Below are 11,081 nucleotides of genomic sequence, written 5' to 3'. Positions count from 1 at the left end.
AAGGGTAATTTGGATGCTTATCTTGCTGGGATTCTATGACCCCAGCTGACTTCCTGCCCTTTGGGCAGGGGGCTGGACTCGATGACCTCCCGAGGTCCCTTCCAGCCCTAATGTCTATGAAATCTATGAAAATCTATGAAAGGTTAGGGTGGAACACCAGAAGACAGTTCTCCTTTAACCTGCCCTTTTCACAGGTCATGAAAGTGTTATTATTCAAGGTCTTGGGCATTCAGATATTTGTTGCTCAAATTCACTATCCAGACTTCCAGTTGTTGCTAGTGTTTTGCTTAGAGATAGGCTTGAATCAAATTCCAAGATGTAAACACTCCCACACTTTCTGATCCCAGTTCAAACACTGAATTTGGATTTGAACACAGCACTCAGGTTGAGATGCTTGCTATAACAAAAGCTACCAGGTTGGTTTCTGGAAATCGACTCCACTGAGAAGCCAGGTAGGCAGTGCAAGAGACCTTGTAAGAAGGGAATTGAGCCTTTCCTCTTTTGTGACCTTGGGAAAGCTATCCTTTCTGCATTTTTTCCCCGTTTGTACTCGCCTGTCTCACAGGCTTGCTGGGAGGATGAAAAACTTACACACTACAAAGTGCCCATTAAGTTGCATAGCAGGTCATACACGTACCCTAAATAGAAAAGTACCTGCCTGAAACATCATAATTGTATTCAATGTAAAATTATTTACAACCAAAAAGAAAGGTCTTAAAATAATGTCAGAGAGGTGAGGCAACATGGTGCTTAAAAATGAAACTGGAAGGAAAATGAATAAAAGCAAAAATAAAAAGGTGAAACTGTAGCTTCCCTCCACCCCCATGTCTGAAATGACTGGAGCAGTCTCCAGTGATTAATAAGAATGGACAAATTTTATGTAAACACATTGCAATTAAAATATATATCACTTTGAATACCTGGGATCCTAATTGTAGAAAGATTCTCTATTAAAACAATAGAAGACAAGAATGTGCTTAATATTAAACATATTAAAACAGGTGTGTCCAACCCTCAGTCCATGGGCCACACCTGGCCTCTGGTGTGTCACCCAGCCCTTGGAGCTCCCCATGGGTCTAAAACTTGGGTGGCAGGGGAGGGGCGGCAGCATTATTTGCCAATTTCCTGCTGCCAAATTTCCACACCTGTGGGGCTGGATTGTGTGGACCTGCACACTACACTGGGCACACAGGGCATCAGAGGGCTGATCCTGGTGTAGGGCCCCATCCCAGTGTACAGAGCCAGATGAGGCCACATGGGGCCTGATTTTGTTGCATTGACTAGTGCCATGCTACTCTCCTGGCCTTTTTAAAAAATATTCTTTTTGCCAATATTCCTTTGGAAAAAACAAGGAACCTCAGAAGTACACGGTATTTTGGTCTGAAATTCTTAAAGTTACTACAACTCTCAAGTGTATTTCCTTCTGAAACCACTTATTTTAGTAACTGGATTACAAAAAATGTGATGTCCTTTTAGCTTTACCAGTGAAAATTATTTGCTTTAGAAAGAATCATGAAGGAGAATCTGCAGAAAGAGTTATCAACAGTTAAAGGAAGGAATTCTTCAAAATATTAAACTTCCTGTTTAACTAACTTATTTTCCTTTCTCTCATTTTCCCACCCCTGCCCCCCACACCATAGCCCTCCTTTTTGTCTTTGGCACACCACATTTCATATTTGGACCTTGAAGAATGTGAGATATTTTGGTTACTATCTTTTGTTTCTAGCCTCTGACTACATTAAGGAAATGGAAACAAAGGTGATAATATTTTGGTGCATCAGCACATGCTAATCTTTCACATGCTAATCTTTAACATGCACTAATTCACTTAACTACTCAAGCCTTCAGAAACATTCATGTGCATTAAGATTAAAATCATACAAAATTGAGACGGGGACTTATTGTCAAGTCCTCTGAGGTTCTATTAAATTTCACATTGGGAAATTGGCAATTGTGGAAATAACACGTCCTTCTGGAACTACCCTCTCATACAATAAGGGGGAGCAATCAAAGTCAACCTTAACATTGTTTAGTTTCATAGCTGTTAGGGACTGGAAGGGACCTTACAGATCATTGGGTCCAGCCCCCCTGCAGATGTGAAAACAAACTATTTTTCAATGAGATCTTCCTCTAAGGAAAAGAATCAACATTTACCAGGCCTGATTATTAATTTAATTAAATTACTTACATACAAAGTCTTTGCCATTTATAGTATTTTAGCCTTGTAAGACTGCAGTGTTGTGTATTATTATAACTAGACCATGACAGTTTTCTCGGATGGCAACACCTGAACACAGTAAGGGCTTGTCTGTTTACACGTGAAAACTATTCCAAAAGGCAGCAGAAGATTAATTTAAACTGATATACCCATTCTGGAACAACTCCATGTATAAGTATCCTTAATCTGGAATAAAACTGCTTGATTTAGCTTTCTCTACTTAATCTACTTTCAAAGCAGATTGAAGTAACTTGAAAAAGGGCTGTTGTTCTTGAATAGGCATCCACACAGACAACTATAAAAGAATAGATGTTCCTGAATAACTCTGTGCCAAGACAAGCCCTACATTTCTTAAATTAAGACGTATCTGACAATCTCTGGTCTCAGATCAAGCAGTATTTATTATTGTACAGTACTTCATTTCGCTGGATAGCCTTTTTTCAGTCCTAAGGCCATGTGTGTACCCAGAGCTTGCGTGTATCTGAATTTAGCATAAACAATGCTAATATCGCAGCACTAACAGAGCAGTCTCAAAACTGATTAGCTCCTCTTGTTTTATTAAGGTTTCCAATATTTGGTGCAGGAGTATGTATAATAGCACCTTTCTGATAGCTGTTTCCCCTTCTCTGAGGTCAAGTAAATTATGTACTTGTCATGTAGGCATAGAAGTGAAGTACACTGGTTGAAGTTGCATAGAAGAAGAAAAACAAAACATTTTTATGGCAATTACACAAATACTTTGTCCTGACTGTAACCCAGCTCCTTTTGAACAACATATCCCACTGGACTTCTGTGAGATCAATCATTCCTTTCCTTCATGTCTCCAAACACCCTTTCCCTGAAATTGGGGTGTATGAGACAGATAAAGACAGAGAGACTGCAAATCCAGGACCTCAGAGCCTGGGGCATGCCACCCTAATGAAGAGAAATAAAAATCCAGCTGCATTATGCTCTAGACAGGACATGTAGCAACATAAATTGGCAACTGTCAGCTTTGGGGAGTCGCATTATATGTTCCACAGCTGCAGTAACCATAAATATGATATTCTACCTTCACTCTCAACTTGCTCAGAGAAAGATCTCCAGAAAGTTTTGCATACATCCCAGCTCAGGGGACAGGTTTTCTGGGAAGTTTGGGGAAAATGACCGTTTGAAAAACTGGCATTTTGAAAAATTCAACTGAGATTATGTCTTTGGGATTCATCATTTCTTTCAAGATAGCCGAGTCTGAAAACCCCACGTTTTCTGTATTTCAGCAGACCTTGCTGAAGAAGACCCTAAGTTCTGGAGGGTTAGTACCGGGGGTCTAACTATGACAAAAGTTTTTAAACTGTATGGAAGTCAGAGTACAGAGCGTTCTGGATCACTTTTGGGGTGGAAGGCAAGGAGAGTAACTTCAGTGATTGGACAGAAGAATAGGGTTAGAGTAAGTAGTTTATCATTTAATAGTTGATTTAAGACATTTGAAGTAAAATAATTATGACATTTACATAGAAGACATTGTCAGGATATAAAGCAGATGAATACAACTGAAGGGTTTACTTTTTGTCAAAACTTTCCCTGTCCCCCCAAGAGGTTCTTAATCTCACCTGCACTTAACCAGACAGAAGGGCAAGGAAAGGGGCTAGTCTTTAACTTGTGTCCTCAACTCCTCCTGAAGTCAGAAGAATTTTAAAGGCACTTAGCAGCTTCCAGGACCAGACCTGAGTTACACAAATCACCTGTGGCTGGTGCCTGGACAAATCCAGACCAATTTTGGTCTTCGAAAGTTCAGCTCAACTTTCCAGTTCACGCCACAACTACTTTTCACTGGGAATTAGACCACTCTCTGATATTGAGTATCTTTTTTTTTTTTTTTTAAAGCTAACTCCTGAACTGACAGTGAGCAGTCAACTGAGGACATTTTCCACACCACTGGGAGTGGATTAGATAATTGATTTGTGTTAACAGTAATGGGAGGTGGCAGCTTGGTCGGTTTATAGGGTGTTGCAGATTAACTCCTAGTCCACATACACCTCAATGATGTTGCTGCCAGAGTGATGTTGTAGCTGTTATGGCCCAGAAATGGCACCAGAGGATTTTGTCCTAAGAAATCCTTGCCTCTGGAAGACAGTAGGAACGTACAGGGATACCGGTGCTAGGTGTGTTGGTCTACAGGCTAAAATACGCAGAGGTGATATCTTTTATTAGACCAACAAAATAGTTGCAATTTTTTTTCTTTTTTTGGCCCAAAAGCTTGTAAATGACCTTTTTGGGGTTTTTTTTTTTTTTTTGCAAGTTAGTTGGTTTAATAAAAGGCATAGCTTCTGCCAAAAGTTCTCCATAGGAACCTGTGTACAGAAATAGGCATGACGCTATTTGGAAAAGTAATCTCCCCAGTGCACATTCGTTTTCTAAACCAGTTAAATCTTTTAACACTGTAGTGAAAAAGAAGTTACCTGCATATCAACCCAAGACCTGCCCTGCCTTCAGCTCAGCCTACAAGGAAACTACTCTCTAGGGAAGCAAAGCAATTCAGCATGAAAAGGAGGCCAGCTGTTTCCCTCTTCTGATCGGTCAGGGGCTGAAAGGCACTCTCAGCCACAGGTGGGGGGTGGACTGCCTGTGCCATGTACCTAACCCTCTTCCTTCCAGCATGTTGGCACGCTGGGGCCTCGGGCTGGCAGAGCAGCCCCGGGTGACATCTCCGGGCTCGCGCGGGCACGAGCCTGGCTGCGCGCACTGCCCCGCCTGGGGTCCTCCGGAGCGGACTTCTCCCCGGCCCTGGGGGCCTGCCCACTCACCAGCCCTCCCGGCATCCCTGCGGGCTCTCTTCTTACCTGTGCTGCTTGCCACCTCGTCCCCGCACGTCCGATCGGTAGCGAAGCTGATCACACGAGCGCAGGGAGTCCGCCGCGCAGCTCCACGCGGCGGGCGGGTCCCCTCCCCCCGGCTGCGGGCACGCCCCGAGCTCCGGCCGCCCGCGCGCCCCCCCACCTGCGCGCGGCAGCGGTCCGCGCTTCTCTCCCGCCCCGCCAGGCTGCGGGGAAGTTCGGTCCCAGGAGGGAGGTCTCAAACCTCTATTTTGGTCACATGCTGCCAGTCCCGGGGGCAAGCACCTCGGCTGGTCACGTGGCTCGCTAGTGCCGGTCTCCTGCAGACGCGAGTGGAGAGCGGGAGCAGCAGCCGGCAGGCCTGAGCCGCGGGACACCGGGGTCCCAGGCCCTTGGGCCGCGCCGAGTGCCCCTCGGGGGGTGCAGACGGGATGAGAGGGAGACGTTTCCTCAGGGGGAGACTCGCAGGAAATATTTGGGCGACGCAACCCTTGGGTCTATCTACCGAAGCCAGTGGTGTTAAACGTTTGCTCCAGGCTTTTCAAACCCCACAAGCTTCCCCCTGCGGAGGAAAGTGTTGGCTGGAGCTGAGGGGAGACCCAGGGCTAAGTTTTGCTTATGTGCATTTTATAAGCATTCCCCTTGACTTGCTGATGTGTTAGCTCTGCCATCTGCCATGGTTTGCAGTTGCCTGTAGAAAGCAGTCATGGACTCGGTGTTTAATTTTTGTAGTCCTTTCAATCCACCAGGATGGGTCCTTAGTGCCTGCGATAAAATAGACATCAGGGAGACGTTCTGGGGATAGAGGCCACCCTAGAAGCAGGGTTGCAAACCCTCCAGGGTTGCCCTGGAGTCTCCAGGAATTAGAAATATATCTCCAGGAGACTGCGGAGAGTCACCCAGGGGATAAATGATAGGACATTCATTAAAATAAATATTAAATGTTAAATCTGATTTTTATAGTAGTCCAGTGGGTTTTTTTTAAGTGTAATGTACACTTGCCTTCTTAACGTAAAGTCATTAATGCCATTACATCAAGTGATGAAACCTCCCGGAACAGATTCAAAGAGTTGGCAACACTGCCTAGGAGATGCACGTCCAGGGTTTGTCTCTGGTTCCACAGGAGTTAGGTACCGTCTCAGTTATCTGACTGCCTAATACAACAGAGATTGAATGCTCCTGCAAGGCTTTTTAGAGAAACCGTATCTGCCTGCTGTTAGTGAGAGACCAGGAAGAGTCCATCCCTCAGTGATGGGGACCAAGGGGAAAGCAAATCTGACTCGTCTTTTCCCAGTGGGGTTTGCTTTTAGCTACTCATAATCATAGGAAGGATTGTCCGAGTGTAGAGAATTAGGCAAGGACTTGGAACACCTCTGTTCAACTCCGTTCTCTGCCACTGATGCGCTGCGAAATACTGGGAGAAGTTTCTATCCATCAGTTCACCAGACAGAATATAGCAGCTCACAGGCTGCTGAAAGATTACCATACTACAAGAGCATCTCACTGTTTGTACGGTAGTTAATGTGGTCCCTGAGAAGCCCTGTTAGAGTATAGAGAGTAAGCCAAATTTCTTCTAAACCAGAGACATGCCTTAAAATGATTGCAACACCTTGACATTTTTCATGGTGAATAGCTTCTCAGTGAAGGTACAGCATGCCAGCAGCATCAATTCACTTTTAGTCATATATTCATAGACACAGTTATCTCTTAAATGGGCCATCAGCTTTAAGCCTCGGTTGGATTTCATTTTGGCAAATGAATAAAAAAGGGTAGTTTGTGGTGCCAGTTAGATTCAAAGCCTAAGCAACTATTTTCATACTAAGACACTCAGCTGGGTAACATATCATCATCATTGGCAATCCCTTGTAGTTGAGGATGATTGTTTTCCATGACTGCCTTATCTGAGGGTCTGAAGATGGCTGACAAGGCCGATCCAGAATAATGGACTCTGTTGCAACTCAGGCCTGTGTTTCCCTGGTGGCTCTGGTCTGCAACACACTGTTTTTGCCTTCCCTGCTTTTCCACCTCCTGTTATTGTCTTAAGGTTTCAAAGTACTTAGATCCTCACAGCAGACACTTTCTCCATTTGGGGAGGTCCTGAACAATAGTCTCCCATGAGTGGATATTGCATTTTTTCAAGCTGGCCTTGAGGATGTCCTTGAAGTACTTCTTCTGCCTTCATTTTGAGTGTATGCCTTGACTAAGCTAGAAAAATAAAACTTGTATTGGAAATGTGCAGTTGGACATCCAGATGATGTGGCTGGCCCAGTGAAGTTGATGTCACGTGATCATTGCCTCAGTGCTCATGGTGTTTGCTTGCGAGAGGACACTAATGTTGGTGTGTCTGTCTTTCCACTGGATTTGAAGAATTTTCCACAGGTAGCATTGATGGTACTTCTCCAGTGACTTGAGGTGTCTCTTAAATTATCTTTGATTTGCCTCAAGGATAACATATAAGGTCACATTAATTTAACTGATTTAGAAAAAATCAAGTCTTCCCACACCAGATGCCATACTTATTTTGTATCTCCCATGCAGAAAATGACTCATCAGATCCCCTCCTCCTTTTGGTTCTAGATTATGTAAGGAGACACAGTACAACCGTTATGTTCAGTTTGGAGAAGAGCCCGAAGTCAGTTAACTGTGAAACACGGGGACATCATCTGACAAGATTTTAATTCCACATTTTTGTAATTAAAAAAGTGTCTATTATTTTCTGGAAAAAAAAAAAATTTCCGTTGGCCCAGCATGGGCTGGAGGAAGGAGGAGGGGGGCTTCTGCGCTGCACCAGGCAGCTTGGTCATGGCCCCCAAGTAGTGTCAGCCAGCTGCCCTGCCCCGCAAGTACGGGCACTGGCTCTGCTGCTGCCAGCCCGGCTATGCGGTGCTTTCCTCCACCTGGAAAGGGCAGGCACCTTCCTGCCACCCCTCTGTCTTGCCACGTTCCTCCGGCACTGATTGCCCCAAGCAGGCCCTTGCAGGCTGGAATGCTGCCAGCCTGCAAAGAGACCCGTGCTTTGCCACGGTTTTTTGTGATTTGTCCATGACCCCTTCAGATATTCTCGCGACCCACTTTTGGGTTGTGACCACAGGTTGAGAAATGCTGCTTTAAACAGCAAGATTAGCTGGGGGAAGGAAATGCATCCTATGAATGTTCAGTCCTAAAATAATCCAGTTAGTTCCATTCACGCAGGATTGTAGAGCAATTAAAAATAATAACTTAACTCCCACAAGGTATAAAGGGAATAACAAACAGATAAGAGGGCTGCACATGTATGCATCTAAAATAAACCACATCTTGCTGCCACTGAATTAAGTGGTGAGCATGGTATTGACTTAAAGGAACCAAAAAAAGGATGAAAGGGCAGGTGTACATTACCAGCTTCCGCAAGCATTGCTATGCTGATCTGTGGTGTCATCTGCAACAGCTGTGCCTACAAAGGCCCTGCTGTAGATGCAGCTGTATAGTGGCCATATTATGCTCTGCTACTATCTATTTTTTAAAAATAAACTATGCAAGAAATACATTGTTGTGCAAGGATAAGCAGTGCTGAATCTAATTGCACCTTGCTGGCAGTAGTGATATGGCAAGGAATTCCTACACCAGAGGAATTTTGGGGACCCATTCATACCATTGTAAGGAGGGTGTAAAAAGCTACCAGATGAGGACTTCAGCATTTTGAAATCATTTTGTTCAAGCTTAATTGAAAGCATGATCTGCAAGTAAATAGAGAAACAGGAATATTAGTTTAATTTTTTCCTCTTCTGATAAGTCAATTTGATCTATGCCACCTTTCTTTGTGTGGTATTTTCTTGCTCTTTCTACAACTACAGATGAGATTAGTTAATGTACTGCATATTCTCAACTACATCAATTAAAGATTTTTAACAACAAGTACTTTATGCTTTGAAATGAACTATTTTCTTCCCAGGGCAAGTTGCAGTGGGGGAGAGGCATGGGGCAAAATTCTGTAGTCTTTTCAACCAAGCAAGATTCCTATTAAATACAACAGGGATTTTGCTCAAATAAGAACCACAGGATTTTACTGTTCATGTAATATTGCTGCTTGTAACCACTTAATAATCATAAGCCTAAAAATCCCTCCAAAACCATGAGATTTAACAAGCTTCAAAGCTTCCCAAAACACATTGGTATTTTGTACTTATTTTGAGTTTTTCAGCCTCTTCAAGCTTCTAATCTGAAAGCTGATAATCTCACAGAAACATAAGACTCCAGGAGCTGGGGCTTTATCAGAATCAAATATTGCAAAGTTGACAGTAATTATTAGGGCCTGGTTTAAATTGCTATTTTGCATTTTTTGTGAAAGTCACGAAATTAAGTGATTTTCATGAAAAATGCAATTTGCAACAAAATACTACCATATGGCTGCTTCCAGGGGAGTTCCCTAGTAAGCAGCTATATGGCGGTTTTTTGTTGCAACAACACCATGGGGTGGGGCGGGGGTTAAAGAGAGGAGCAGCATGGCCCGCCTGCTGGGAGAGCAACTGGTGGCAACAGCAGTGGAGTGGAAGAGAAGAATAGCCTGCCCTACTGCTGCTGCTAGGATTGCCTTGAGCCCTGCCGGCCTCCATAAAGATAGAGACAGCGGGGGCTGTTGCCTCTCCAGCCCTATTTTTGTGCACCAGCCCAGCCTGCCCTGCCCAGGTTGGCCCCAGGCTTTATTCAGCTCCGAGGGGGTGGGGGTGGTGATGGGGGTGGAGGTGCTGTGCTATCCCTTCCACAGCCCATAGACAGGAGACGGCTGGAGCCCCTGAAGCAGCAGTGGTGAGGGTGGCAGCTAGCAGGAGGGGGCCGACTCGCTGCCCATCCGGCCCAGCCTGCAGGCGTGGGGTGGAGCAAGTGGGCCATGGCTCCTGTGGTGGCAGTGGTGGTGGCCAGCAGGAAGGGGCCAGCTCACTGGATGAGGAAAGCAAAGGTACTGCCAGACTGGGCCAGACTCTCCCTTACACCCTCCCATCCCCAAGGGATAGCTGGGGTCAGGAAGGGCCTCCATGCCCTCCCCAAGTGTGGAGGTGAGGGGGAAGCCCCAGCCACAGGGGACAAAGGGGGCCTCTTTTTCAGCTGAGTGGAAGGGGGCAGGGGGAGTGGGACTTTGTCGGCACCATTATCTAGGCATGAAAATGGTGGCCTCTGCCATGATCAGGCCACAATATTTGCAAACTGGGCCTACAATTTCAACCAAGCCCTGCTAATTATAGTAGTTGGTAACCCTGGGTGTGTCTTCATGAGATGCTTTACTAGCATTACTAGGTAACCCTGTGCAGGAGCTACAATGCAGCTTTCTACTACCAGTGGCTACTATGCTGTAGCAAATGGTTAGATACTTGACCCTGAGCAAATTGCTCCTAGTCAGCCTGGGCAGGAGGGGGCAGGAAGAATAATCCCCCCCGGGGAACTGGCTGCTGCCAGAGCACACTCTGGTTGTGGAGCCTGGCTGGGACAATGTCCCCGTGCCCTGGCAGCAGGCAGCTTCTGGCCCTGGCTCTACAAAGGCGGCTGGGGCTGGGAGATTGCTCTGTGGAGCTGGGGCCTGGAGAAGGGGACAGGATCACAGATCCCATCATTACTATTTATTTTTTTAAGGCAGACACATAATTTTCAAATGCAATCAGCATTCAAAAGGACATGGCAAATGTAGTTTTTCCCACCCTGTACAGTTTCCTGGCAGCACAACCTTTATTTCTGGAGCAGATAAGTGTGTGAGGTGTTACTGAAGTTTGCTGCCTGAGATCTCTACAGATTTGTAGTTCTGGCTGTTATAGTCAAGTTTCCTACTCACTTCTTTCCTTATTATTATACCTAATACATACTTGATAGAAAATGCTGGATGTTTATTATTAAGGTTGGCTAATAGTTTTCAGTTGCTTATAAATTTTCCAAACACTCAGAATTTTGACTGAGATTTTTCACTCCAGGGAAAATCAGCTTGAGGCTCAATGCTTTTAGAAAATGCCAGTCAAAATCATTTGACCATGTCAAAAAATGATGCTAATGAAAAATACATGGTTTTATTTATGCTAATTTTGGAT

General features: G+C 44.8%; 1 protein-coding gene across 8 annotated transcripts in view; it reads right to left on the bottom strand.

Annotated features, from left to right (window-relative positions):
• Positions 1 to 5,122, bottom strand: part of MLPH (melanophilin) — an 85,813-nt gene extending 80,691 nt beyond the window's left edge. For all 8 annotated transcript variants that reach the window (XM_019554159.1, XM_019554162.1, XM_019554160.1 and 5 more), the window contains exon 1: positions 5,038 to 5,122. The gene's annotated coding sequence lies outside the window, so the exon portion shown is untranslated. The remainder of the gene's footprint in view (positions 1 to 5,037) is intronic.
• Between the last annotated feature and the right edge of the window lie 5,959 nt (positions 5,123 to 11,081).

Source organism: Crocodylus porosus, unplaced genomic scaffold (assembly GCF_001723895.1).
Source record: "Crocodylus porosus isolate Cpor-Errol unplaced genomic scaffold, CroPor_comp1, whole genome shotgun sequence".
Classification (NCBI taxonomy): Eukaryota; Metazoa; Chordata; order Crocodylia; family Crocodylidae; genus Crocodylus; species Crocodylus porosus.
This window is presented reverse-complemented; position numbering and strand designations above follow the sequence as displayed.